At 35.2% G+C, this 13,002-nt stretch overlaps 1 protein-coding gene and 1 pseudogene across 1 annotated transcript in view; one reads left to right on the forward strand and one right to left on the reverse strand.

Moving 5' to 3' along the window:
* LOC115438539 (diacylglycerol kinase delta) overlaps positions 1-13,002 on the reverse strand; it is a 292,835-nt gene that overhangs the window by 165,381 nt on the left and 114,452 nt on the right. The window lies entirely within an intron of this gene.
* Positions 7,190-8,305, forward strand: LOC115438540 (vicilin-like seed storage protein At2g18540; annotated as a pseudogene).

Raw genomic sequence — 13,002 nt, forward strand, 5'->3', positions numbered from 1 at the left:
CAAGTTTTGTGAAAGAGAGGAAGGTTGTGATTTAAGGGGAAAGTTAAATTTAAAGAGTTATAAAGTGGGCACTACAGTAAAAAGTTTCTGTATTACCATGTGCGGAGTAAAACGGTCGAACAAATTGTGTGTGGAGATAAAATAAATATCAAATATAATTCAGTTTTAAAAAAGATATAAAGCACAGGTGTCAAACATGCGGCCCGGGGGCCAAATCCGGCCCGCCAAATGGTCCAATCTGGCCCGCGGGATGAATTTGTGACATGCAAAAATTACACTGAAGATATGAACAATCAATGGTGTCAAAATCATTTTAATTCAGGTTCCACATACAGACACATACAGTCCAATTAGATTTCAAGTGGGTCAGAACCAGTAAAATATTATCATAATAACCTATAAATAATGACAACCCCAAATTCCATCTTTGTGTTTTTTGGTGTAAAAAACTTAAATTACATTGAAGTGTTTACATTACCAAACTATATTTTTCCAAAAAAATGTGAATAACCTGAACAAATATGAACAAACGGAAATGTCTTCAGAAAAGTAAATTTAATTTTAAAAATATTCTGCCTGTAACTAAATGTTTTGTGTGATTGTAACGCACACGTGTAAATGATAAACTGATAAATTGAGGCATAATATTGTTAAAACTGAACTTGTTTTCTTAAGACAATTCAAGTTGTTCATGTTATTCAGATTTTTAAGGAAACTTTGTAGATGTAAACCTGATCATAATAGAATTTTACATTTTTCACTGTTATTATTTTACTGGTCCGGCCCACTGGAGATCAAATTGGGCTGAATGTGGAACTGAACTAAAATGAGTTTGACACCCCCGATATAAAGAATTGATTCTTGTGAGATACAGTATTTAATAATGACTGAGGGCAGTTTGTTTATGGATAATGTACTGACAAATATACTCTCACTGTTGATGTCTGTTTGTATGAATGTAATGCCAGGATAACATTGTTGTGCATAACTCAGTTACTGTATCATGCATTAGTTGTGGGCTGAATGCTAAATTAAGCAAAACCTATTGTCTGATTCATGAATTAAGTTAATGATAAAGATGTAAAAGTACCTGAGGGGTCAGATTAAATAAATTTATACTTCTTCCACTACGTACTGTATGTACATTATGACGTAAGACATACACTTCTTGCTATTTTCAAAACATCCGGTCTTATCTTGGACATTCTAAAGGACAACTTTTGGAATGTGTCACCATTCCTGCATTGCCTTCCATCAACCAGATGGAGGATGTTGAGAGTTTGCATTTGTTGTAGCTAGTGCTGGGCAGTGATTTAAATTTTTAATCCCAATTAAATGTGTGGATTTCTGTGATTAATCACGATTAATCGCATAGTTGAGGGGAGCGTTGCCGGCATCAACAGCGTGTATTCCCTTTAAGTGATATTTCAGACTCGAAGTACTCCGGTGATAAAAAATAATTCCACGTCAGTGCTTCCAAACAGCTTTGTCCTTCTCACCCCCACCATCTGAAGACATTTAAAATGAAAATGCCCATGGAACAGACCGCTACTTTTCTCCATGTTTATGTCCACACCAGTTTGTTTCCGGTTGTGAGTGATTGACAGGAGTCTTAAGCCCACTAATAAGTACTAATACTAATAAGCCTAATAATATGTGATGTTCAGTTGTTCAAAGCAAGCAAAGGGGGCCCTCTAGTTGTTGGAATAAGTTGCACTAACGTATGTTTTGTCCTTGTGGTGTTACCGCAGCCAGTTCGGACACAAGAAGGAACTAACAGACACGTTTCTTTCACTCTGTTTGTATGACCTGAAAAATGTTTGCCTGTGAGTATTTTTATGTTCAGTTGTTGTAAGAGTGAATAGTATAAAATATCTTGAACCTTTGTTGCTGGATAAAAAGACGTTGTAAATCTTAAATTAATCTGTAAATGCTAATTGTTAGCGTTTCTATGGATTTTCCCATTCAAGTTAGCATCAAGCTAGCAATCTTTTTCCCATTCATTTAAATGTATAATGCCATGTAAATGTACTAAGGCAATGAACAGAACTGAGACATATTTTGTGTGTATGTTGCAGTTTTACAGTGAGTCTCAAGTAAAAGATTTGGAGAGAAGTTTTCGGCATCCGGCTTTTCTTGGGAAACCTGTTGTCTATCTGCCGAGCTAATCGCTACACGCACACAAGCAGAGGCAGAAGAATAGGAGTTAGAATAAAACAGCATTAATGGGAGATAAAAAAAATTGTTGGCATTATTTAATGAATGCGTTAACGCAGTAATAACGCGTTAACTTGCCCAACCCTAGTCGTAGCGTGAAATTTGTTTCCTTTTCACTCCAGAAGTGAGTCTTTGCTGTCTCTTCGCTGCTACATGCCATTTTTATTTACCTTTTTCTTCATATTTATGGTTTTTTATATTCATATTTATCTTTATATATATAATTTTATTTATTTATTTATTTATTTATTTTTTTACACATGCGCAGGTGTAAAAGATTGAAATAAATCAGATTAACCTGTATATATGCATGAAGACATCAGAGTATTGGGGAGAAATCTAGGTGTGTTAATCCAATTTCTCATAATCAGATAACTGCCATTATCGGATAAAGCCGATCCGATTATCCTGTTTACACGATCACTTGAATAATCTGATAACTCCAGAAATCAGATAATGATCGTAGTATTGGTGTGAATGTAAACGGGCTCAATGATTCACCAGTAAAACCCATGGAGTTGGATCACTGACAGTGGATGGAGACTTGGAGGCTTGCTTTATGTTCAGTTAATGATATGTTTTATTTTAAAAAAAGTCACGTTTTCTTCAGTTTTCTCTTTTTTTGTTATAATAATCCTCAACTTTAATCTGAGTTTTTACGAACAGCTACATGATCCATGAATTAAATATAAGAAAATACCTAATTTTCATTGGAAATAAAGCAAAATATAGATAATAATATTCCAATAAATGGTGATAAATCACTTAACCCTTTAAATCCTGAGCCTAAAACGGATTTTCTTTTCTTATTTTGACTATAAAAAGCTTAGAAAATATGCTGTGACTGTGAGTAAGTCCATTTGCCCATTTTTCCAGAGCACTTTTTTCCCCTGATCTTTCAAAATCTAGAAGTCATTTAAAATTTACTGCATATTATAATCCTGCTAATCCAGCTTCTTCTCCAGTTTCTAGTACAGATGTGAGTGAAATTACCATAATAACCCAATAAAACCTGAATAAAACCCAATTACACACACAGTGACAGAGTTACAGCCATCCAAACTGCATATGCACAGGGTGTGTCAGCGATGACATGTCAGGTTTTAAAGAGTTAAGAAAGGTTACATAAAGAAAAAAAAAAAAAAATCATTTCTAAGCACTGGGTCTTTATGGGTTAATTCTCATTTTTAATAAGCCACTGAAACCAGAACGACTTTTTAAACAATGGGCTTTTTCATTCACAGGTGGTTTAGTGTCAGAACTGAAACCAAATCATGTAAGAAAAAAACAACAGCATTCAGTTTACGGTATGGGAGGAAGTACTGCGAATTATTTAGGTGATATATTCCTGTTTACTGCAAAGATTACCATGCACAGTTTAATATACCTGCATTTTCAGGATTTGTCACTAGTCGCTTTTCCATTGACCCTCAAATTGCGCAAATATAACTTGCGCATAAAAATGTACCTAATGGAAAAACAACAATTTTGACAAAAGTCTCAATTTGCAATTAAAAGTTTTTGCGCTGGCAAGAGGTGGTTTTTAGGGCGTAGTGCAAATGGTATATCACACAAAACTGCAATGGAAAGACCTTTTTTTGCAACTAGAGTCAGGTGAATTAAAAAAAAACGGATGTTGATGTATGTTACAATAAGCGAAGAAGAAGAAGAAACACGTCGTGGTATGTGTGAACACACCAGGAAACCCAATCATTTTTTAATTTAATACGAGATAGAGGGGTAATATATAATAATAATGAATATATCTGTAAATCAACACCATATTTACGTCCATCGCCATGTTTGTGGAATGACTTTTTGTCTCTTCTCGTGATAATAAATAAACAAATCATCGCATTTGTGATTTAATGGAAAAACAGACATTACGCACTTTTGTTTTTTGACATTTAGTAAATATCGGTAAAGTTTTGAGTATATGTCCAATGGAAAAGCGACTAGTGTCAGAACTGGAACCAAATCCTGTAATATATATACATGTAATATATTCCTGCTTACTGCAAAGATTACCATGATTACCGGTATAACGATAAACTGCGGTAAAATTGCCAACTGTTAGTATTACCATTTAAATTCTAATTATCACGATAACCGTGTTTGATTAACGCGTTCTACCGGAGAAAACGCCTACGTAAAGATCTGCTTTTATGTCAAATATTTGAGTATAGTTTTAGTTTATTACAATTTAAATTTTCTATACCTAATATTTGGAACCAATATCCACATTTGAAGTCTTTGAAAAGGTTTGTTACGCATCTTTGTGTTATTTATGCAATAAATTATATACATTTTTCAAATGAGACTTAACATTTTTTGTGTGTTTTTTGTCCTTTTGTGTTGAAATAATAGGTTAAAGTGAACAAAATAACAGACAGATGATATAAATGAAGTTGTGCTGAAAGAAAAAGATCCCAAACATGGATATAGTAAACATTTGTTTATATAGTATATAAAGGCAAAATCAAAAGTACTGAAAAATGGCCAAAATAGGCTCAGACTACTAATGATAAATATTTGAATATTTCTGCCAACAGAAGGTACATTGTACCAATTATTATTATTATTTTGTTTTGTTTTTTGTTTTTTTCCAAAATACAACTTGGTTAAATTATTTCAGTGTGTGTATAAGTACTTTTTGAACATTTTGAGCACAATTTCGACAATACCGCGATGATAATGATAACTGTGATAATTTTGGTCACCTGCATTTTCAGGATTTGTCACTGTCATTGTGCAAAAAAAACTGGAATTGCCTGAACCTGTAACAAAGCATATAACAATACTTGCTTTAATACTTGTTTTAAGCTCATTGTCGCTACAAAAATGCTTTAAAGATAGGATAGTAATCTATTAAAAGGCCCTATGCAGAGCAGCTGATTAGTCAGGAGTTATTGGAAGTGCTTACAGGTGCGTCTTTGCCCGAACTAATTAAACCAGACACACACTGGCTGTTACAGATATTAAACCCCCTGACCTTTCAAAGCACGACTGCGTTTTTCTAATCACAACGCCTCGCTGTGCCTCGACGGACATCAGCGGAATGCCAAATGAATGTCGCCCAATGTCACCAGCTGTGATTTTTCTGGAGAAGAAAAAAAAAAAAAAAAAAAGCTGCAGTATTCAGTTTCCTCCAGCAGATGGCAGACTAAGAAAGAGATGGGGGTGAGCAAAAAGGCACAGGCTGCAAGGTTAAGGAGTGCACGGTGAGGAAGACAATTAAATGAAGGCTCGGGAATGTGAAGGACAGATAAGAACGAGTGAAAAAGGAGTGCTGGTGACATTTGTGTGTGTCTCGTTTGTCTTGATTTTACATGTTCGTAGCCTCCCGGTTAGCTGTGTGGGCTATTAATAGAAAAAAAAAAAACATACCCTGGTGGGTGGAGAAATCAACAGTGCATGGTTCTGTTGGGTCACATGGTGCAAAAAAAAAAAAAAAAAAAAAAAAATTGGCAGTATCACACAGGTGGAGTTTCAGGTACAGAAAACGTGTAATAATATCACTCCCCTACTTTTATTCTCGGAGTAAGACTTAAGCTGCAGTAAACCCCACCCGTCTGGCGTGTACAGGTGTCCAAAACAAACACCACAGTATCATTTGCGAGTAATAGCAAGACCCAGGTGTGTTGTTATTAATCACGTGTATTTTTCTCTTGTCTTTCTGACATTAAACTTGGTAATGCAAAGGCATGCGAGGTTGCCATGGTAACAGCCCGACTTTCAGTGCAACCTTGGACATGTAACGACGCACACACACAGAGTAAAAAAGTCGAATTTATCACTCCTTTCACCTGGATGTTTTCTTTTCTCTTCTTTATCATCAAGCAGGATGTACGTCTTGTGTGTGTGTGTTTGTGTGTGTTGCACGTGTCGCACACAACTTTTCATACCCGCTCAATTCTACCCAACTGTCCAAGACACACACACACACACACACACACACAACACACACACACACACACATAGATGGATGTTTAGAGACAGAAATGACTTGCATCATCTGCCGTGCATAAAAAAAAAAAAAAAAAAAACGGCGTCTGACCAACCACGCTCTCACGTACACACAGTCAGAACGAGGCGTGGGAGGACGTTGCACCATGGCGACCACATCCTGTCTCATGTACCTCTGTGCGTTTATTAATAGACACACACACACCAGTAATATTCGCAAAAAAAAAAAAAAAAAACAGCCAGAGAGAAAACGGGTAATACTCCGTCGCGCTTTAGATAGACAGATGGGCCGTAGCAGCCAGACACAAACACAAATATTTCAGATTGAAGCCGACACACATTTTATGTTTTACTGGTTTGGAAATATCATCTTCCATTTGGTTTTTTAGCTTGTGCGGTTTGTGCACTGAAGGACATATAATCTGCTGCTGCTGGTAAGGGTAGGGTGTGTGTGTGTGTGTGTGTGTGTGTGTGTGTGTGTGTGTGGGGGGGGGGGGGGGTTAGCCTCAGAGCATACGGACCAAATCTGGCTCTGATGCTGCATAATCCTCACACAAACACACACATGCACACACTGTCGAATGAACAGATAAGTCTCTCAGCCAGAAAGAGATAGATGGTGGAAAAAAAAAAGAAGAAAAGAAAAGAAAAGGGAGGTGCACTTTACTCATAATGTGCTGATGTGATTAGCATGCTGCCCCCGATACTATTGATTTGGGATGTTAATCACATTTCTGTGTTGTTGTTGTTGTTGTTTTGTTTTGTTTTGGGGGGAAGGGGGGGGGGGGGGTGCGCTGTTAGCAATTAATGATGTAAATAAAGCTTTAACGTTTGAAAAAGAGAAGAAAGAGGGAGTTAATGGAGAGGAGAGGAGAGGAGAGGAGAGGAGAGGAGAGGAGAGGAGAGGAGAGGAGAGGAGAGGAGAGGAGAGGAGAGGAGAGGAGAGGAGAGGAGAGGAGAGGAGAGGAGAAATGAGGAGAGGAGAAACATGGAGAGAAGAGAGGAGAGGACATGAGAGGAGAAAAGAGGAGAGAAGAGAGGACATGAGAGGAGAAGAGAGGAGACGAGAAAAGAGGAGTGGAGAAACAAGGAAAGAAACAAGGAGAGAAGAGAGGAGACCAGAAAAGAGGAGAGGAAAAATGAGGAGAGAAGAGAGGAGAAATGAGGAGAGGAGGAATGAGGAGAAAGGAGGATAAACAAGGAGAGAAGAGAGGAGAAAAGAGGAGACGAGAAAAGAGGAGAGGAGAAAGGAGGAAAACAAGGAGAGAAGAGAGGAGAAGAGAGGAGACGAGAAAAGAGGAGAGGAAAAATGAGGAGAGAAGAGAGGAGAAATGAGGAGAGGAGGAATGAGGAGAAAGGAGGATAAACAAGGAGAGAAGAGAGGAGAAGAGAGGAGACGAGAAAAGAGGAGAGGAGAAAGGAGGATAAACAAGGAGAGAAGAGAGGAGAAGAGAGGAGACGAGAAAAGAGGAGAGGAAAAATGAGGAGAGAGAGAGGAGAAATGAGGAGAGGAGGAATGAGGAGAAAGGAGGATAAACAAGGAGAGAAGAGAGGAGAAGAGAGGAGAAGAGAGGAGACGAGAAAAGAGGAGAGGAGAAATGAGGAGAAGAAACAAGGAGAGAAGAGAGGAGATGAGAAAAGAGGAGAGGAGAAATGAGGAGAGGAAAAATGAGGAGAGAAGAGAGGAGAAATGAGGAGAGGAGGAATGAGGAGAAAGGAGGAGAAAGGAGGATAAACAAGGAGAGAAGAGAGGAGACGAGAAAAGAGGAGAGGAGAAAGGAGGATAAACAAGGAGAGAAGAGAGGAGAAGAGAGGAGACGAGAAAAGAGGAGAGGAAAAATGAGGAGAGAAGAGAGGAGAAATGAGGAGAGGAGGAATGAGGAGAAAGGAGGATAAATAAGGAGAGAAGAGAGGAGAAGAGATGAGAAGAGAGGAGATGAGAAAAGAGGAGAGGAGAAATGAGGAGAGAAGAGAGGAGAAATGAGGAGAAAGGAGGATAAACAAGGAGAGCAGAGAGGAGAAGAGAGGAGACGAGAAAAGAGGAGAGGAGAAACAAGGAGAGAAGAAACAAGGAGAGAAGAGAGGAGACGAGAGGAGAAGAGAAGGGATGAGAAAAGAGGAAAGGAGAAACGAGGAGAGAGGAAGAGAGGAGTGTAATGTAATGTGATGCAGGTTGGATAAATGGACCAGTAAAGACAGGAGCAAATGAAGATCGAATATGGACACAACTGTGTGTGTGTGTGTGTGTGTGTGTGTGTGTGTGTGTGCATACGTGTGTGTATGTGTGTGTGTTGTTTGTGCAGTGGCTGGCGATTATCCCTGATGATCACACCGGGCTGTTTCATCTCATCTCACACATCAGTTACGTGTGTGTGTGTGTGTGTGTGTGTGTGTGTGTGTGTGTGTGTGTGTGTGTGTGGGTCATATCTCATGTGCACTCACTGTTGTCTGTCTACACTACTTTCATAATAGGGTTTTAACTACAGTTGCACTTCCACAAATAAAAACATGTTTGTGTTTCATGACGTACATGATCTGTTAAAGTCTTCCAACAATTTCAAGGCTGAAGGAAGTGAAATTATACCGTTTTTAAAAGACAATCGTGTGATATTTTTGCAACAGGGTCCCAACCCCTCCACCTGTCAACAGAAGTTATTGATTGATTGATTGATTTTGTTTTTAATGCCTTTACATTGAGCGTTGTCTGGTTTTTTTTTTTTTTTTTTTTTTTTTACACAATTTTGGTCCAAGGTAAAAAGGAGCTGTACCTTCTGAAACCCAGGAAACCCCAGACTGTGTGCGTTTTTGTGTGGACTCTACGTTTTGAAGCGTGTGTAATGTGTTCTGTACACTTTCTGTTTTTATGTCCCTGTGCCGTCAACCTACAACATTGCTTCCCTTTTCCCTTTGGAATTTGCAACACAGCTCAGGAGACACACAAATGCCAAAATGGACCGAAAAAAAAAAAACAAAAAAAAAACTAAACACAGAGCTGTCTCTCTTTCTCTCTAGTGGTCCTGTTGTCAAGGGAGATGACAGATTTCCACGGCAACCTGAGGGGGCTTTTCCTGCCCTCTCCACTCATTCCCCCACGGACTCGTTCAAAATATAATTGCCGCGATAAATGGGTCCAGCTCGTCCTTCGGGAAACACTGCTGATGACAATGTTTCTGAGGAATATCATTAATTTCAAACTAAAATTGAGACTATTTTTTTCTCTTTCTGCTACTACGCAACAGGTTTTATTTCAAACATAACTGTCGGACTATAATGATTGGGAAATGTAGTCTGCAGAATACATATAAAAGGAGAAAGACCTGTTGTTCTGACGACACAAATGCTACAAAAAACTGGAGAAATGACAAGTAAATGGAACGTGGCAATTTGCAGAAACAACTGTGCTTCAGACGCTGGAACAATGATTTGTACACTGTAAAAAAAAAAAAAAAGTTAAAAAAAAACAGTAAAGAAATGGTATTATTCTGGCAGCAGGGGTGAAGAAAAATACTGTAAAATAACAGAAAATAACCGTCTCATAAAAATATGGTAATTTTCCATCATTAACCTTTTCATGCACGAAATATGAGAACCTTAATCAAATTTTTTCCTCAGTGTTTTCATTCCTCTTTAGGCGTGAAAAAAACCAATGCGATTGAAAATTTTCTTCTGAAAAATAAATAAAAAAATAAAATAATAAAAATAATTTTAAAAATGTGAAAAATACATTAAAAAAAAAAGATCTTATGAACCTATTTTTCATGAAGTTGCAAAAATGTCCACTCAGCTGGACACCACATGTTAAATTTTTGATGCACAGAAAAATGTATTTACTGATAAATTGTGTGAAAACTATGGGGAGGGCTTGTGATTCTGGGGGTTTATCCTCAGGAGAGATCTACAAAATGTTACCAATTCATGTCAGAAAATATATGTAGTGTTTTAAAACTTTAATAAATATATGTGTAAAAAAAAAATAAAAAAAATAAAAAAAAAAAGTGAAAAAAATGGTATTATTCTGGCAGCAGGGGTGAAGAAAAAATACTGTAAAATAACAGAAAAAACCATCTCATAAAAATATGGTAATTTTCCATCATTAACCCTTTCATGCAAGAATTATGAGAACCTTAATCAAAATTTTTTCCTCAGTGTTTTTATTCCTCTTTAGGCGTGAAAAAAACCAATGCGATTGAAAATTTTCTTCTGAAAAATAAATAAAAAAATAAAATAATAAAAATAATTTTAAAAATGTGAAAAATACATTAAAAAAAAAAAAAAAGATCTTATGAACCTATTTTTCATGAAGTTGCAAAAATGTCCACTCAGCTGGACACCACATGTTAAATTTTTGATGCACAGAAAAATGTATTTACTGATAAATTGTGTGAAAACTATGGGGAGGGCTTGTGATTCTGGGGGTTTATCCTCAGGAGAGATCTACAAAATGTTACCAATTCATGTCAGAAAATATATGTAGTGTTTTAAAACTTTAATAGATATATGTGTAAAAAAAAAAAAAAAAAAAAAAAAAAAAAAAAAAGTAAAAAAATGGTATTATTCTGGCAGCAGGGGTGAAGAAAAAATACTGTAAAATAACAGAAAATAACCATCTCATAAAAATATGGTAATTTTCCATCATTAACCCTTTCATGCAAGAATTATGAGAACCTTAATCAAAATTTTTTCCTCAGTGTTTTTATTCCTCTTTAGGCGTGAAAAAAAACCAATGCGATTGAAAATTTTCTTCTGAAAAATAAATAAAAAAAATAAAATAATAAAAATAATTTTAAAAATGTGAAAGATACATTAAAAAAAAAAAAAAAAAAAAAAAAATCTTATGAACCTATTTTTCATGAAGTTGCAAAATGTCCACTCAGCTGGACACCACATGTTAAAGTTTTTGCATGCACAGAAAAATGTATTTACTGATAAATTGTTGTGAAACTATGGGGAGGGCTTGTGATTCTGGGGGTTTATCCTCAGGAGAGATCTACAAAATGTTACCAATTCATGTCAGAAAATATATGTAGTGTTTTAAAACTTTAATAAATATATGTGTAAAAAAAAAAAAAAAAAAAAAAAAAAAAAAAAAAAGTAAAAAAAAAATGGTATTATTCTGGCAGCAGGGGTGAAGAAAAATACTGTAAAATAACAGAAAATAACCATCTCATAAAAATATGGTAATTTCCCATCATTAACCCTTTCATGCAAGAATTATGAGAACCTTAATCAAAATTTTTTTCCTCAGGTGTTTTTATTCCTCTTTAGGCGTGAAAAAAACCAATGCGATTGAAAATTTTCTTCTGAAAAATAAATAAAAAAATAAAATAATAAAATAATTTTAAAAATGTGAAAAATACATTAAAAAAAAAAAAAGATCTTATGAACCTATTTTCATGAAGTTGCAAAAATGTCCACTCAGCTGGACACCACATGTTAAATTTTTGGTGCACAGAAAATGTATTTACTGATAAATTGTGTGAAAACTATGGGGAGGGCTTGTGATTCTGGGGGTTTATCCTCAGGAGAGATCTACAAAATGTTACCAATTCATGTCAGAAAATATATGTAGTGTTTTAAAACTTTAATAGATATATGTGTAAAAAAAAAAAAAAAAAAAAAAAAAAAAAAAAGAAAAAAATGGTATTATTCTGGCAGCAGGGGTGAAGAAAAAATACTGTAAAATAACAGAAAATAACCATCTCATAAAAATATGGTAATTTTCCATCATTAACCCTTTCATGCAAGAATTATGAGAACCTTAATCAAAATTTTTTCCTCAGTGTTTTTATTCCTCTTTAGGCGTGAAAAAAACCAATGCGATTGAAAATTTTCTTCTGAAAAATAAATAAAAAAAATAAAATAATAAAAATAATTTTAAAAATGTGAAAGATACATTAAAAAAAAAAAAAAAAAAAAAAAAATCTTATGAACCTATTTTTCATGAAGTTGCAAAAATGTCCACTCAGCTGGACACCACATGTTAAATTTTTGACGCACAGAAACATGTATTTACTGATAAATTGTGTGAAAACTATGGGGAGGGCTTGTGATTCTGGGGGTTTATCCTCAGGAGAGATCTACAAAATGTTACCAATTCATGTCAGAAAAGATATGTAGTGTTTTAAAACTTTAATAAAGATATGTGTAAAAAAAACAAAAAAAAAACAAAAAAAAAATGAAAAGAACAACAAAATCCATAAATATACAAGAGAACAGTTGTAGAATAGCTGTCCACTGTAATGACCAGTATGCATGAAAGGGTTAAAATACAGTTTTTTGCCCTAACTTTACATGAGATTTTGCATTTTTTTTTTTTTTTTGCAAAAATCAAATAATATGTGATCCACTTCTTATGTAGTATATTGAAAAAAATAATTTTTTTGTGTTTTTTGCATCAAAAAATGGTTTGTTTACATTACAAATGTGACATTTAAAGGGTTAAAAAATGTGACAATTATTGAGTATTTGGTATTTTTATTTACGGCTCAAGTTGATGAAATAGAAAAAAAAGTGTAAAAGAATTAAAAACAAACTATATGATTTTTTTTTTTTTTTTTTTTGCCAAAAAGCCACACTTGGTGCTTAGTAAGGGCCTTGCTGGACGGGATACTGAGGGTTAAAATAAAAAATAAATAAATAAAAATATAAATAAATGAATAAATAAATCATACATTCAAAAGGCTCACCGCAGACACGTCAGGGGTTAAAGGGTTAAAGGTGTGGGACCACAAACTGTCACATACAAACTGTCAGATTAGGACTCGGAGAAAAAAAAGCTGTTCATGCGGCTCCGATGCGTCTGTTACTAAATGTGATAAA

Source organism: Sphaeramia orbicularis, chromosome 18 (assembly GCF_902148855.1).
Source record: "Sphaeramia orbicularis chromosome 18, fSphaOr1.1, whole genome shotgun sequence".
Classification (NCBI taxonomy): domain Eukaryota; kingdom Metazoa; phylum Chordata; class Actinopteri; order Kurtiformes; family Apogonidae; genus Sphaeramia; species Sphaeramia orbicularis.